Here is a 16137-nt window from a genome sequence, read left to right on the forward strand (position 1 = left end):
TCCTTCAGTACGGTTCTGCCTCCCGGGGCTTTGGTTGGGTTGGTGCAGCTGGGTCCCTTTCAGTTGTTCCCTGTGCAGTCCGGCATTCCCCTCTTGGGTGATTTTTGGCTTCCCTGGCTATGGGGGTCACTTGTTTTTCGAGTTCCTGTCCATCCGGCTGGTCAGCGGTTTCCTGCGGCTTGCGGTGGTTGGGTTACGTTTCCTGTTTTCAGGTGTTGCCTTTCAGCCTCTCTCCTGCTCCTCAAGTTTTTTCCACGGTGCTGGCTCCTGCTGTGGGGGGTTGCTGTCCTGGTTCCAGTTTCTGGGGTTTGTATTGGTCTGGCAGTTTCTCATCTGGTTCCTGTTCGGGGGCTTCAGTTTCTCAGGACTGGTTCGACATTTTGCAGGGGGCTGTTTTCTCAGTGCTCGCTTCGGCGCCTCATATGCAAATTATTGTACGATACTGAGAGGGTTGGCGTGGCCCCTGAGCAAGGATAACATGCATTTTCGTGAGGCGTTCCATATCCAGATCTGTTCTCTCCCCAGTTGGCTCGTCTGCGGGTCCTGCTGGGTCACCCTTCTGCCCCGGCTCGGGGTTGGTTATGGGTTCAGAGGGTGGTGGATGCCTCCACGGTTGTGGTTCCTTGGGCTCTCGTGCACCTTGTGTCCTTGGTGTTTCTTCTGTTGACTTGTTGGGTCCTTTTCCATGCTGGTTACGGGGCTCTGGTTCCCCTTTCCCCTGTTCTGGTTCCTTCTTTGGTCTGGTGGCTTTGCCCCCCCTGACTTGGTTTTGGGGTTACGTTTCTGCTCTTCTGCTCCCCTCTCTCCTCTTGTTGTCCTCGGACGCCTGTCTTGGGGTTGGGGGCCCCGTTGGGGTCCTGGTGGCCGGCTATTATGTTGATCATGCCGGCGTTCCGGTGGCTCATTGTTGTTTGGGTCTTCTTGGGGGGGTCCCGGTACGTGTTTCTGTCCCTGCTGGCTTCCGTGTTTTGTGTCTGGGCGGCATCTTCTCTGTTGGCTTTCAGAGGGTCCAGGGTTCAGGTCCCTGTTAAGGCGGTTGGTTTCTTTAACGAAACAGTGCTCTGATTGTGCATTCTTTAGGTGCCTTGGGCCGCTTCCTGCAGTCCTCTGTTTGGTGTTGTGCTCGTTTCGGCAGGACAGATCCTTATATTGGGACAATGCGCAGGTGCTTGGTATGGCCCCTACGCTGGGATGACATGCTGGTTCATGTAGCATTCCCTCTGTCTGTTCCTTTGTTCCAGGTTCTTTTGGCTTTGGTTTGGGACTCTTTGGTTCGGTCTTGTTTGCTTCCCCTCCCGTTGCTCTTCTCCCCCGGTTTTGTTCCAGGGTGGTCTGTCCCCGGGCTTGGGGGTTGCTCTCTCGTTTCCTTGGCCTTCGGGTTTTCTGTTTGCCTTTCCTCCTGTTTTCTCCTTCCGGGGGTTCTGCAGAGGTTTAGGGGGAGGGGGTTGTCGGTGTTGTTGGGTTGGCCTCGCTGTCTTTGGTTTTCCGCTCCTGCTGGCAGGAGTCGGATTTGGCCGGCCTCTCTTGCCTCCGGCTCTGCTTCTAGGTCTGCAACTGTATTTGCCCTATATTTGTCGCTTGCTTCTGTCGGCCTGGCTCTTGAGCGGCTGTCTTTGGGCTGTTCTTCTGTAGTGGCCTGTGGCGTGTGTTCCGCTCTTTGGAGCTGTGATGCACGTTGGGGCTCTTTTGTTTCCTGGTGTTCTTCTCTTGGTCAGAATCCGTGCTGCGGTTCCTGTTTCTGTGCTGGTTTCTCCAGCATGGGTTTTTTGTTGGGCTTTTTCCCATTCCACTTTGTCTGCTCGTTGACGGCGGTTTGTGCTTGTCGGGGTCTTGGGGCTCCCTTGGTGGTTGTTGCCCTTTGGTGAGTCGGCTTCTTGGGAGCTTTGTGCTTCGTTGTCCGGGCTCTCCTGTGCTCGTTTCTTCTTGGGGCTTTGGCTGCTGTTTTGCGGGGTCTGCGGTTGCCCCTTTCGTGTCCTTGTTGGTGGCTGTCTTGTTGTGGTTGTCCGCTGCAGTGTTTTTCTTTTTTGCTGGCCTTCGCTTCTGCTCGTCGGTTGGGTGAGTTGGGTGCCTTGCTTGTTTCGTTTCCTTCCTTGCAGTTCCTGCTGGTTTGGGTTGTTTTGCTGCTCAATCTGGCTTCTCTGCCTGTGTTTCTTCGAGTTTTCCTTTTGCGGCGGGAGGTGTTGCTTCCTGGTTTGCCTGCTGAGAGGGATTCTCCTGTTCCCCTTCTTTGGGTGTTCGCAGGGCTCTTCTGGTTTGCCTCGATCTTTCGCTGCAGTTTTGGGTTTCTCCCGCCCTGTTTGTCTCCTGTGGGTTCTCTATCTGCTTCCTGGGCTGAGGCGGCGGGGGTCTCTATCCAGGAGATTTGTGGGGCGGCCATTTGGCGGTCCCGTCACACTTTTGTGCGTCATTCTCGGCTTGATGTTTTACTGGCCTCTTCTGATGATTTTTGTTGGCGTCTTGTGCGCTGCTGTTCGTTGATACTTTATTGTTTAAAGTATTGTACTTTTGCAGGGATCCCTGGTGTCCTGCGTTGTTCTTCTTGGTTTTCTGCTTCTGAGTTCCTCACTTAGTAAGGACTGGGACGGGGAGGACCCATGAGGGGGGTAATGTTTTATAACTTACCAGTAATCTTCATTACCCCGATTAGGGTCCTACCCGTCCCAGTCCTCTTACCTCACTCCCTCCCTCCCGCTGTGTTTGTGTCTGAGTCTTGTTGATAACAGGCATGGCGGTGAGTGGGAGGGGCTTATGTAACCTTTGAACTTTGGATTTCTGGCATTTTGATTGGCTGGTTGGAGGCAGGAATGCCTCCCATAGTAAGGACTAGGACGGGGAGGACCCTAATCAGAGTAATGAAGATTACCGGTAAGTAATAAGACATTATATGAGCACCTTTGTTTGTTAGGGGCGCCTCAGGTGGAACTTAGGCCCCCGGGCACCCTTGCGTTTGCATTACCTAATTTGCGATTACCAATTAGGTAATCGCAATTTAAGCAATGCAAGACCATTTCCACCTATGGGTCTTGAGGCCCAGAGGAAAGAATGGAGTCGCAATAGCAAATAGCGATTCCTAATTGTGTTTGTGATTCTTAAGGAATCGCAAGTAGAGAATCGCTATTTGCAGCCTGTTACATTTCATTTTGCGATTACCAAACAGCAATTTCTTTAAAAAAGCTATTTGGTAATCGCCAAATGATGCTTTCATGCATGTGCCTCCTAGTCTCCAATGCTGACTGTGATGGCTGGAAGGCCTCCAGGAGCATCAGGTTATCCGGTGGTTCCAGCCTCTATTGTGACGTCCCCCCACCCCCGCTTCAATGACTGGTTTGAGGGCCTCCAATTGGGGCGTAGTATAGCAGTCCATAGTCGCCTGACCCTGGGACATAGAGGTGCATAATGCCCCATAATTTATATCTTGGACCCAGTGCACCATGCGTGTTTTGCGCTCCAGTATGTAGTTCGGCTAGTCCTTAGGCCATCAGGGCATCACATCACAAGAATCCCCTGGAGCTGGTGCCACTCCCCATCACCAAAGACTAGTGGGGGTGGGGGGCCCCACCTGACCCACTTTTCCAGGGTAATATGCTTGTGGACAGTATGAGCAGTCAGTCTGTTGTCTGCTCCCTCTCCTTGCTTGTTACTGTATATCCCCTCAGCGCCTCTCCTTGGCCCCATATCTGTCATTGTGACACCCGCCTGGTGTTTTGGTTTCTTTCTGAGATGTTATTGTATCCAGATATATAACACAACAACTGACATAAACCTAAAACCTATCAGTACGGCTTTGTCAACGATTATTAGCTGTTTAAGATAAACTTTTTCAACCTCCTCTCTTTCCTCTTCAGCGCCCTCTTTTGACTCTCCCAGAATGCATATCCTCACATTTCCCTCATTTCACTACCTCCAAACTGCTCTCACTCACATTTAAACATTGTATTTCCTTTTGCTTTTGCCTTGTAAATATGTTGACATCTATGTACCCCCTTCACATACATTTACACAGAATTTCAATTGCAACTGGAATACATGACCATTGTTCTGTGTGCTCTGCAGAGACTCCAACCCACTGACAGGCACTTGGGTTTGCTTTAACCTCAGTCTTCAGTCTCACACCCAAAGGGTATTTGGCCTCTTTTTAGCACATACCTCTAGTCCAATGAACAAAATACCACTGAGTGATGCCCCCCATTATGTATATCGGCCTTTTTTGTATGTTATAATACTTATGTGTCTGGAATTGTTTTAGGGTCATGACACTTGCTTATGCCAGTGTTGACTAATCGATATGGCAATGTTGTTTACCTAACAAACCTTGGTGATGTGCTCATGTCTCCTTTTTCTTTCCCCTCTTGGACTATATGCAAATATCTTCTGCTTGTTGTTAATCTGAAAATCCAATAAAGGCAATTTTAAAAAAATTATTACAAAAAGCAAGCTTGCAATTATAGTTATTTCCCACGTAAGTCATATCTAAGCTCTCTTCTGAAGTATTAGAAAAAATGCAGTCTATATTCAAAGATCCGAATGAGAAAGTCGTTAACATAGTTTCATACTACTAATAAATATCATGTGGCACATCATTAAGTAATCATAAATAATGGACTATGTGCAAGTGGTAGCTCTGGCAATATGTTGTCCCATATTATAATCATACACTATGACAATATTGTAAATAAGTGTAATGTCTTCCACAGAAGTGCACAACTGTTAGGAAGCCTAAGAAGAGACAAAACATATACGGGGTAGTTTCCTTTCTTTGTGCAACAAGAAGTGTCAATCCCTGATGTTCAACACTATCTATAAAAGAAAGTGCATCCTCGTACCAAAATTGGTATCAACAACATTTTCCAGCAAATAGGGTTCCAAAATGTTGCTTTGTTTAATGATGTCTGGCTGGGTTGTAAGATGTACTGTCCCTTTAAAATAGGAGACAATTGGTGTAAAGGCATATATTTCTTGCTTTGCGTCCGAGTCAGATATTTGGATCAACTTTGCAAGGGAACAAGAACCCTGCTTGTCTTTTAGATCAATTTCGCAGGGGAACAAATACAGTAGCTCCACTTCTAAAGGGACCAGCGACCTGCAGACAGCACAGCGGGGAAGGTTAGGCTGACGACGGGACTCAGCACAATATGCATAGCATTACATTAACATTCTAACCCTTACCATTACTGAGGACAAGGCACCAAATCACGCATGCTTTTATTCACTCCTGCGTGTGACGTATGGGAAAGGGTGGGATCTATGCCTGTGAATGACAGACGTCTGGAATCACACAGAGATGAAGTCTCCGACACCAGAAACCATGACTCTGATAGTGTCACTGGCCTACAGTGCATACCACCAAAGGCCACTATGGCAATGAAGTACTTTTGAAAGGTAAGCCCAGCATTGTGCGTCTCACTGCAGAAAGTTGATTTACTGCCTGGCTTCCGTCTCCTACTTCAGGGCGAGGAGGGCAGGTAGCCTGTGGCAGATAGCCCAGACTTAAACAAATCTATGTGTTTAGAGACAATAGTATCTCTAAATATAACAATCTATTTAATATTTTTGTTATATATATGTGTAGGAATTTCAGAGGGGTGCAGCCCCAGAGCCCTAATGGTGAAACCACCCCTGCCTTAGATGCTATGTCATTTCCACCTAAGAAATTAAAAACTTTGAAGTTACACACACACGTGAACAAATTCCTTTATATCATCATGTTTATTCGATGTGTTCAGTAAAAACACTGCAGAAACTTTGCCACCTCATAGATCCTATGATACTTGGATAGAGTTGGTTCCTGGGCAACCCTTCCTTGTAGGGGAGCATATGCCTCAACAAAAAAGGAACTAAACACCTAAGGCAATATTTAGATGACTGTTTGGATTTGTAAGTCATTCTCAGTCTTCTGTAGCCTCACCCCTTTTTTATTCTGAGTGAATGAGGAGAAATGAAGACATGCACCACTTATAATGCATTAAATAATGTTGCTTCAAGGAATAGCTCCCCATTGCCTTTCTTTTCTCAGTCAAGATGTATTTTTTTCAAAATTACATTTTCAACATGCCTCTCATCTAGTCAGGACCAGATAGAAGGATAAGTGGAAGAGAGCATGTAACACAGAATGTAAAGTATTTGCGTATACTGTATTTCCTCTGGGCTGTGTAATGCACAAACAGCATTTTAGTTTTTCACCAATGTGGCGTTGCAAATTTGCTATTTCATAGTTGGAGAACGTTCTCATATTTTCTAATATTAGGGAAGAACCCATTAAACATGTGGGAACAACATTAGAAAGATTGCATTTCATCAATTACATGCGAAAGCAAACATGTTCAATCCATCAGAAAACAAATTAATTTGGGGGATTCATGATCTCACCACAAGGGTTACAGGTGGATCTGTTACAGGACGGCTTGAGCCACTCCAAGCTTTATTCTCTGCACCCATTGATGCACCCCAACTGGCGATCGAGAAATTCAATAATTAATGATAAGCTTTGGAATATTAATTTGATCAGTTAAAGCAAGTATCAATATACCTTATGTTTTGTTGGTATTATTAATTGGTGCATTTAAAGCACATACTTCTAAAATTCTAATTATGGACCTTCCTATTAGACAACGCCGCCTCCTCCCAAAACTCATTGTTTGCAAAGACTAATCAAGAGGAAATGCAACACTTGACTCACTTACTGGACTATGTCCAGTGGGTCATAGGCCTAATTTAGGTGTCCAATTAAGTGTACATATGTACAAGTTGTTCAATATTGTATTTATATGATTTATTAATGCGTAGCCTTCACTTAGAATATTTTAAACAAATACAGTGATGTACTTGCATTGCTGACAGTGATTTCAGTATGAAAACATGTTCACGCGTTTGCAAAATTTAACAATTTGATACTATCAACCTTGCTTTCTAAATGCTCTTAATGATTTGCTAAACGTGAAAGCAAGATTGCTGGCTGTTTGCTTTTAACATAAAATATATACAAAAACTATTAGCAGTTTGAATACATGTGTTTCCAAATGATTATGCAGCTTTAAATATTGTGCCTTGGAGGCATCATTTAGTGAAATGTGTTTGATGATTGCCAGTATTTTTAAAAAAAAATAATAGAGATTTAATGTTAAATCGGAAAGGGCAACATTATGGGAAAAAGAAAATAAAATTAGAGACCCGATCTGTAAAGAAAGTCACAAATGTGCTCTCACAGCTATATGTCTTCATAATAGTGTAGATAAACAATTTTTACGAATTAATACAAGTTTACAAAAGTGAGCCTGGAAACCTTATTCCTCTCAAACTTTTGTTAATTTCATTTTCACTTGAGCAAATACACATGCCTATCTGCTAGGCGAAAATCTGCTGAGCGATTGCAAATTCACCTACACCCCCTTTTTAACCAACGTGGTTTACTCCTCCTTTTGTCAGAAATAAATATACAAACTATATTTTGTGGGTAGAGATTAGAAAGAAGATGCTGAGTTCCCTAAAATATGTAAGATTGTGGGTATTCACAAATGTACAGTACTTTCCAACCCTGTAACTACAGCCTTGCAACTACTTGTACCCTCTGTCGGTAGACTTGCGGAGAGGTGGCAAAATTTCGGTTTTGCTAGAGTCCAAACCTTGTTATAATGAAAGCCCTGGTATAACCTCAGAAGTTATTATCAGAGCTCTAATATAATGAGAATTCTGCCCGAATGCGTGGCCTCACTGTATAGCATCAAAATGGACAAAGTGAATTTTTGTACCGGACAAGTAGATTTCTGAAGTATCTTGCCTCTTTGACAAATATTCTCTAGAATTCTACAACCACAGGTGACAGTCAGAACAACGTTAATATTGAGTGTTAGCTAGTGGTAAGTGGAGGAAGGTGTTCGCTTGTACGTTGACCTCATGAAGAGTGATGCTGTAAGTGAAGGAACGGACGTTTGATGAGCAATATTAGGAACGTTGATGGTGAAATCCAATGGAATAAAAGAAGGAAAAATACCCTAAGAAGAAGTACAGGGAGTTGTTATAGGCCCATTCAGCTAGTGATAACCAAGTGACCCATTATTCCTGCTGAGGCATGGTATAACAGAAAATGTATTGCGAAAATGACTGATAAACTTTCACTTTGACCATCAGTCTGGGGATGATAGCTAGTAATTTGAAGTAGAAAATACCCTGCCTATTAATCAATTTGTTCCCTAACCTCAAAATTAACTAGAATCCCCATCAGTCACTATTTCTGAAGGCAAATCAATCTCACAGTTTCCTTCCTGAGAACCATAGCAATTTGAGGGAGAACGGGTAGTTGGCAATTTGTGAAAAGGTAAAATAAATGGGCATTTTTGGTGAAAAATCTATGATGATCAGAACTGCAGTGTGTTTCCTGAAGGAGGGTAATTATGGATGAAATCCATTGGGATATTATTTCATGGTATTTATAGGGTAGATAAGAAAATCAATAAACCTGAACCCTTTTGATATGAAGCTTCTTCTGGGCTCAAATAGAGCATTGCTTTACCTAGTGTCCCACACCTATTCTCTAGTCTTTCTTTCACCAATATGACCAGCAATTGGAGAGTTGTGACACCAATATAACACATTTTCCTGGAGGCTTGAGATGGAAATGTATAACTTATCTTCATGAAAATATATTTAGATTTCAGAAGAGTTGAAAACATTTCTAAATGTGACACGTTTTCATTTTGTCTGGCAAGGATATGAGATTATTCTAATTTACTGGTTTCTGATTCCATCTATCTGAGGAAAGCATCTGCTTTCTCGTGGCATCGTTGTGGTCTGTATGTAGCTTGATATTGGAATCTGAAAGGGAATAATATCCATCTGGAATGCCGTCATTTGGTACATTTCATTGCTTTCAAAAACCCCAGGTTTTATGATCAGTCCATATAGTCACTGGAAACATGGCTTTCCAGGTTTAGCTGTAGTGGTAGCTCTGAGGTGGGTGGTTCTAGGCAGGGGATGCAGATTGCGAGTGGGAGTGAAGCGGGGCACGGGAGTGGCGGACATCATTACTGGGCACTCTGTCTTAGAGAATGAACCTTACGTGAGTTGAGTAGAAGCGGGCGCATTCATGGAGGCAGGTCATCATTGCCCACCACCGGGTTGAAGTGTGTGAGTAGGGCGGCCCACTGTGTGGATATGGACTTGTCGTCCGTGAGGGTGTCCTCCTCCGCCGCACCCCATTTGTGAATCGCTCCTATCAATGCCCCACCGGGGGGTCGTTGGACAGTGCTAGTGGAGTGTAATTGTGCGCTTGCCGAGTAACAGGGCTATGGCTGCGAAGCGTGCCTGTATTTTCAGTCGCTTCTTGTGTTTGACTATGGCTAGGGAGCGCATGCTTCCAATGTGTGTATGTCTGGGAATTTTGTCAACTCGTGCAGCACAGTGTGAATGGCGTGCCAATAGCTTTGGAAAGCTGGACAGGACCATAGCATGTGTATGAGTGTCACATCTGGAGTCAGGCAGCGAGGACATTCAAACTGTGCCATGGGGAATTGGTGGGGCAACTGAGCTGGGTTAGGTAAGCCATGTGTAAGATGAACAGCTGTATTTCCTTGAACCACGAGTTGGGGAGACATTTTTTGGTAACTCAAGTGCCCGCTTCTAATCCTTATCATGCAGCACCCTTCCAAACTTGTTCTCCCACTTTTCAGGAAGCACCTCGACTGGGGCGGTCGTCAGCTCCCGTATGGCTTTACACAACCAGGTGATAAGGTAGCAGCTGCCCCCATAATCAGTATGGTCTGAGGCACTTGGTGTGTTGTGGTTCCCTGAGGGTATGGCATGTGTGAGTGAGCTGCCAGTGAAGGAGAAACTGCCCCGGCGGGAGACCACTCTCCTTGGCCAACTGATTAAAGGGAAGAAGATGCCCCTCGGCAAAGAGGTCGCCCACTTCGAGCAGCGAGTGGTCAGTCCAGACCCTCATCTCTTTAAAAGTGAAATCATTTTGTCTGCATGGGAGGCCAACCAGAGGCAAATTTGGAGCATAGAGCGAAGTATTCTGGGAGAGGGGATGTATCCTATCCATGCTTGTCATTGCCGCAACCACCTGCAGAGGAGTCAGAGTTGTGCCTTTAAGAAGAGTAGACAACAGATTATTGGTATTGGTAGGGGTCCGAGGTCTGAGTTGGCCTCGTCCAGGTATCGCCCAGCTGTCCAGCGGGACAACCATTGGAGCTGTAACACCAGAAACATGATTCAAAGGATGGGGCCCTCAAGCCTCCCCGGACCATTGGCAAGTGTAATTTGGTCAGGGCTACCCTCCACAGTCCAGTTCCTTGAAGAAGGAGCGAGGTGGTATAACCAGATGATTGACAAATTACTACAGAAGATGGAGCAGGATACCATCTTCACCAGGGCAATTTTGCTAGTAGAAGCCAAGGGGAGGAATAGCCAGAACTGTACTTGGGACCCGATGTCCGCCAATGCCCTGCAGAGGTTCCCCTCATATAGATCGACTGGGGTGTGGTAGAGGCGGACCCCTAAGTAATGAGTTGCCTGTGCGTGCCAGTTGAGACAGGCACCACCAAGATATATATCTGAAGGTGTCTGCTCAGGGTTGAGCAGGTATATTGCCGGTTTTGCTCAGTTGACTTGAAGTTTGGCAGTAATGGCACAATACATACGTATAGGAGCAGATCGTCCACATAGTAGGGCACCACATGTCCTGCTCGTCAATGGAATGCCCCACTTCCGGCCACCCTCATGCAGCAGCACAACAAGAGGCTCCATCACGAGCACAAAGAGCCAGGACTTGGGGTGTTGGGAGTGCCATGCATCTGTGAGCACCCAGTGACATTCCCAGGTTCAGAAACGAGCTTCCTGTGCATGTGGGGGGTAGTGAGGTAAGGGAGGATGGGATATGTCTAGGGCTAGGTCAAGCATGCAGTTATAGTTCCTGTCTAACACCCACGGCGACGCAGTGCTGTGATCAAGTTTGGCAGAGGGGGTGTCCCGGAAGGTATCCTGTTCAGCATTGGGCACATAAATGCTTCCTAGAAGAACTGGCCCGCCATCTAGGTGGCCCTCGAGGAGGGCGCAGTGGCTATCCTTGTCGATTACCTTATCGGTTTCCTAGAAGGGGACCAAGGGCAGATCCACACCATGGCACCACATGCATATGATAAGTAGGTTGTGGCACAAAAAAGTTCCTCCAACGTTCACGCAAGCAATCTAGCTCCCTCAATGTGACATGGGTCTCTTATAGAAAATCAACCTGTGTCCACTAGCGTTTGATATAGGAGTAGATGACATATCGCTTCCTAGTAGATGTCAGTGCTAGAAGTCCTGTTGATGTGTGAGTGACACGAGCGCAGGGTGCTCAGGATTACCCCCAAACACCTCATCTGTTCTCTGGGAACCATGGAACGCCCACCCACCAGAATGGTGGAGTTGTGGGGAACGAAGTGAGTAAGGAGAGCGGTGTCAAAGGTAAGGGGAAAAATCCCAATACTGGGAACTTGCCACAACCGGTGGTACACCCAAACAGAGAATGTTGGTTTCGCCTTAGTATATTGTGGGGGGAAGGCTAGTCATGAGCGAAGAACAGGGTGGCCCAAAAGCCTTTCAAAAATAGGAATCAAGGGCTGGCGGTGACAGTGAGGAGCCGCCAGTAACTAAGGCACCTGTCGCCATATTCCCGCATGATGCATGTGCTCCCGGCAAGAGGCAGACAGGCGCAACACTGGGTGCTCGATTGGAGTGCATTGGGGGGGGAACAGCATGTCAGTGATGGCTCGCTTGGATTTGATGAGGTGTTAAGACATGATTATGACAACAGGCATTCTATCAGAAAGATCAATATTACAATGTTCAAATGAGAGTATCTGCTATGTGCAGGTCACCAAGGGGTGGTCTATGAGCCTTTTTGGGAGTCTTCAGAGTGGGGATGTTTTCCTCAGAGGAGAATATGTGGGTGGCTTTCTCGTTATCTGAGAAAATGTTGCTGGGCTGGGGTGAACGTTTTGAACTAAGCCTCTAGGTAGTGGTGTGGGTCCATTCCCTCAGTTCCCTCTGGGAGCCCCAAGATGCAGATATTACTCCCACTAGAGCATCCCTCCAAGTCCTCCGTTCTCTTCTTGAGGTGTTGGACACAGTCTTGCCTTCTCTCAGCTGTGATGTTTGCAAGCAGAAGTCACTCGTGTTGTCAGAGTGGTATCGGTAATCCTGAGTAGCTGAGGGGAGGAGGGCCACCCAATGATTCCTTTTCATAGAGGTGGTTCAGTGGCTGCTTAGGAGGAGGCAAAATCCAACGATAGTTGGGGTAAACCCAGGTACCATGGAGATGCAGCAGAGGGGTGGATTGTAGGGCTACTGGGTAGCAAGCAGGAGGTGAAGTGCTGGGCCGACAACTCCCCCCCATTACCCCCACCAGAAGCATCGGCCTTCCCAGCACCTTAGAGCTGGCACAGACGTGGGTAGAAATCTGGAAAGTCCCAAGGCACTAGTGAGGAGCGGCCTCTGAGATCTCTGGACACCGTGTAGAGCAATGTGGAAGGGTGAAAGCTCTCACCAGGCATCAGCAGATGCTGGGTAAGGCGGCAAATGCCCTCACCTGGTAATGCAGCATAGTTGCGGATACTGGCTGGGCTGCTGCAGGCTGGCCAGGTCAAGGCCCAGCTGCAGGGGGTCCAATTGTACAGCAGATTGCCAGGGGAGGCATCCGCCATGGAGTGCGGTTTGGTGCTTCGTTTGTGGAGATAGAGTTTCTCCCCTCTAAGCACATTGATTATGGTGCTGAGCAAAAGAAGGAGCAGAGAGTCAGTATCTTTCCTGTAAAAAATAAGGCTTCTCCACCCAAGTGCCTCGAGTATGACGTTGATCAGAGGATGGTGTGGGGAGAATGTGCTATTGAGCGCCCACACTCAAGGCTGCCGCCTCTCACCTGGTTCCCCAGCAAGGGTCATGTTCGCCCCCGCCTTGCGACAGTTAGGGGCAGCATCTCTACCTCGGTGCGGCTAGCCTCTGGAAGTTCCGCCTGTCCCCTCTGGTCTGTAATGCAAGTTCCGGGCTGGGTGACGTGCCCACTTGGGTGGGAGTGAGCCCCGTCAGCAGGGCAGCAATCTGGGGTCATGAAAGAAACACTAGTTCCCCGCTGCCTTTCTGCCTCGTCCATAGGCCCGCAATGACAGCCATGTATAGCCACAATGTGACTCATGAGCTTCATCATGTGCCAGACGCCTTCAGGATCAGCTTTAGCGCCCTGGGATATGGAGGACAAGTCCCAGAGAGCCGGCCCTCTTCATCTGCAACTCAAATGCCTCGCCACCAGCAAGGATGGAAGGATATTGTCGTGCTAGTGAGCGAATCGCTCGGGTTTCGCGTCTGCTATCTTGGCTAGCTTAGCCACATCTCCCATTGTAAATGCTCTCTTTAAAAGTTCAAAAGCCGTCTGCTGCGATGGACTCCAATCGAAATGTGTAACCTTCTTGTTAAGTTGATCTGTGGGTGTGAATATGGTGGGAAACGACTTGATAAAATGCCTTTAAAAATTGGTACAACCCAAAAAATCTCTGCATGTCTTTCGAATATAATTACAGATTATAATAATTATATTAAACACATTAGTCCAATAGGATTCATTCAAATGTGCACACCACTGATTACACCTATCATGACAATATCACACTTATTTGTATTGCATCAAACATATTGAATGTCAAAATGTAGAAATAACTAAACAAAAGGGCACTCTTTTGGTTAATATTCAGTGTATTATACAATAAATCCATGACTGGAGTGAAGATGATGAAGTGCTCATAGTGATCTGGTGTTGGTACCTTGCAATAAAAATACAAAAGAATCAACTTTTTGTTCATCCCGAAAATGAGACAAGAAAACCAAATTGAAAATAGTCTTGATCTGCTCCAAGTCAAATTACAACCACAGATATGCCCCAAAGTTCAGAACAAATTATCATCATGAGGGTCTGATCAGGACTTTGAACTCCTGACCCATAGCTCTCTTCACAGAAGTATCCCCAGGTGTCCCTTACTCTGGTATGGATGGTGCCCAGCGAGGTGCTTGCATATGTTACATCAAAAGATGTTCAGTGGTGTTTTACTATGTGTGGAGCAATGTTTCCTCTAATTATTGTGGAGGTGGTCTGCAGCTGTGGTTGCAGGTGGGTCAGGGGATCAGCGGTATATCCTGTGTGCTGTGCCGTCATTGATTTGTACTGTGTTGGCTGTTTGATTCAGTTTTATTGGTCCAAATGTCAGTACATGCAAATGTAACCTTTAGGAGAAATCAATCTCCAAACTCCTTTCATATGATGTGGACAGGGCCATTCCACCACGGCAGAAATTTTCTGTGAATCCCTATTGATGGCTTCATTCTAGTAAACCTAGAAAAAGGCACAGATTAAACTTCAGCTAGGATAAACTGAAAGCTATTGGAGCTGTACCAAGTAGAAAATGCATGGCTCTGGAAATAAATTGCAAATTGCATTGCGTTAGAAAGACTGGGAAAAAACTGAGGGTCTCAAGTACATTTTTCTGGTGGTACCACATCAAAATGTGCATTGCCACAACTATGCTTCGAAAATGCCAGAGTGAATTCTCAGGCCTGATCATTAATGGAAGTCCCAGGTGTGGAGTTACAGATTTTCCAGTGACTGGAAACATTTGATGTATATTTGATATATATGATCGCTCATTTCGAGCTGACTTTAATTCTTCTTGAATATCCATAATGGCCTGGGAAGCGGATTGTGATTAGAATTAATGCTGATAATTATGCCACATAATCAGGATTTGAAAGTGTTGAACAGCAGAGTCTGTAGTTGTTCAGCTCCACTCCCCAGAACGTGCTTCTGCAACTGCAAGGTGAAATACTATGAGCAGAACTAAATAGTGGGGGGGAAAAAAATACTGTGGGCAAAAAAAAAATACTGGGGGGCAGGAGGGATGGGACTGAGAGAGAAGAGACAACAGTACATCACGGTCTGTCAGGTGCAACTCTCGTGGGTTCTCACAGCCTGGTATTCTCGGGCTAGTTAAGCTTGTACTATGTATAGACAGAACACAGATATATTTAGAACCTTTAATAACATCAGTAAATTTAGTATGATCAGACAGTACAGGAGGTTTTTCTTACTGGCTTCTGAATAGTGGTCTGCCGGTGCAATACCTCTTCCCCGTTATGTGTGCCTGTCCCTCAGTTCTCGTCTGTGCCTCTTGCAGACCACCTATCTCTCTTTTTCTTTCTCCCCCTTTCCCTTGTTCCTCCTCTCTGTCTCACTCAATGTAAGCAAGTTTGGACCATTATCAGTGTTACCTTCTGTAGGGACAGAAATGCCTTTTAGGCACAATCTGGTCTACATCTAGGGTTACCACCTGGTCGGTTTTATGGATCAGTTCTGTTTATTGTTACCTTAAAGTATCGTAAACATACACAGCTACTTGCCTACAGTCCAGGGAGCCAGCAGCGTCAAAAATGAGAGGTTTCTCCTTCAACACAGTTGTCAGCATACAACCCTGTGGCCGGCAGCGCCATAAGGCTTTTCAATATACAACATTAACAACCCAACCAGTACTCCCAACCCCCATCTCCTCCTACAAGTGCTGCTAAGTGATATGTGGTGTAAATGCATCAGGCAATGAAGGGGTGGGTGCTTGGTTATAGGGGTCGGGAAGGTCAATCAGAAACTGGATCAGTCGCAGGCGCGGCCTCCAGAAGAAGACAAAGCAGCTTCAGATAAGTCGGGTATATCAACTCAGGGAACTCAGAGGAAAGAATATGAATAAATGGTGCCCACAGTTCTGGATAGGTGTTGCATTTCTGATCAGCTGCAAGAAGTAATTTCTCCATTACATTAAATAAACCATAATTTATGGAGCCAAGCTACATAGTCACTAAGGGAAAACGTAGCAAGGGCAAATGTAGCAAACACAACAAGATGATGGACAGAGGGCTGAAACTTTTCAAACACTCACCCCCAGTCATAAAGAAATCTGTTTAGCCCATCGTTCTTTTGCTCACTCAGTTTTGACCCAGCCACTCGCAAATCAGTCTTGAACCTGTTCCTCATGGGAACAGTCCACCCGAACTGCCAGGCCAGGTAATCCCTGGACCGTAAACACGCATCCTGGGACCCGTTTCAGGGTTTCAGCCCTCATCGCCCCGGCT

The 16137-nt window shown here is 46.1% G+C and overlaps 1 non-coding gene across 1 annotated transcript; it reads left to right on the plus strand.

The window, feature by feature from the left end:
* Positions 1–401: 401 nt before the first annotated feature.
* On the plus strand, positions 402–508 carry LOC147689906 (U6 spliceosomal RNA). Its single transcript, XR_015300190.1, has one exon. It is a non-coding gene; the product is annotated as a U6 spliceosomal RNA (small nuclear RNA).
* The last annotated feature ends 15629 nt before the right edge of the window (positions 509–16137 follow it).

The sequence above is a fragment of the Lissotriton vulgaris genome, chromosome 9 (genome assembly GCF_964263255.1).
Source record: "Lissotriton vulgaris chromosome 9, aLisVul1.2, whole genome shotgun sequence".
NCBI classification, from domain to species: domain Eukaryota; kingdom Metazoa; phylum Chordata; class Amphibia; order Caudata; family Salamandridae; genus Lissotriton; species Lissotriton vulgaris.